At 35.9% G+C, this 1,152-nt stretch overlaps 1 protein-coding gene across 1 annotated transcript in view; it reads right to left on the reverse strand.

Moving 5' to 3' along the window:
* Positions 1-1,152, reverse strand: part of RCOR1 (REST corepressor 1) — a 131,284-nt gene that overhangs the window by 16,744 nt on the left and 113,388 nt on the right. The gene's annotated exons all lie outside the window — the stretch shown is intronic.

Genomic DNA, 1,152 nt, shown 5'->3' on the forward strand with positions numbered 1-1,152 from the left:
AAGTTCTTATAATTGCTCATAATTTCATCTTGTTCGTGCATTAGCATTCACTGATAAAGCTGAAAATACGACTTTCTGCTCCATATTTTAAAAGACTGAGCTAAAGGCACTGCAAACTATGACGGTAGTGGTAGTTTCTTCAACAAGCAGGTAATACAAAAATATTAACAGACAATGAACTATGCTCTGTATGGGACGATATTTAATAAAGATCGCCTACTGACGTCTGTTCAAATAACATTTTAATACTTAAAGAAACTATGATTTAACCATTTTCTTTCTGAATCAGAAATCACATTAAATAAGAATTATAAAAATTGTATAAAATCAAGTGTTTTCTCTCATTTAAAATGTGCCACTGAAAAACCTGGTAAATAGCAATGCATCAGAACAAAACTTAAGAAAAACTCGAACTACAATTTGATTTCCCAAACAATCTAATTTAGCTAAACCTCAGGATATTATTTGGGAAGTCATATAAATTATGGAGAAAAAACTGACCAATTTCCAATTTGGTAGTATATAACAAACAAACAAAAAAAACCTTAACAATGTATCTAAAACACGTTGACTCAACAATTCAACTTCCAGGAATTAATTCTAATGAAAAATACCTACATGCACAAATACTGTGTTATGTGAGAATCAATATAGCATTGTTTATAAAAGCACAGGGGGAATAAACAACTCAAATTCACATAGGGTAAAATTAACTCAATTATGAAACATTCATGTGACAGAAGAACACATAGCTATGTATACAAATATAGTTGACACAAAAAAATTCAAAGTCCAGCCTGGCCAACATGGTGAAACCCCATCTGTACTAAAAATACAAAAAAAATAAAAACTAAAAAATAGTGGAGTCTGGTGACATGTGCCTGTAGTCCCAGTTACCCGGGAGGCTGAGGCAGGAGAATCGCTTGAACCCCAGAGGCGGAGGATGCAGTAAGCCGGGATCACACTACTGTACTCTAGCCTGGACAACACAGTGAGCATCTGTCTCAAGAAAAAAGAAAATTCAAGGGGTTGGGCATGGTGGCTCCTGCCTGTTATCCCAGCACTTTAGGAGGCCATGGTAGAAGGATTGCTTAAGCCCAGTAGTTGGCGGCTGCAGTGAGTCATGATGGTGCCACAGCACCCTGTCTCAAA

This window comes from Cebus imitator, unplaced genomic scaffold (genome assembly GCF_001604975.1).
Source record: "Cebus imitator isolate Cc_AM_T3 unplaced genomic scaffold, Cebus_imitator-1.0 Scaffold52, whole genome shotgun sequence".
Lineage (NCBI taxonomy): Eukaryota > Metazoa > Chordata > Mammalia > Primates > Cebidae > Cebus > Cebus imitator.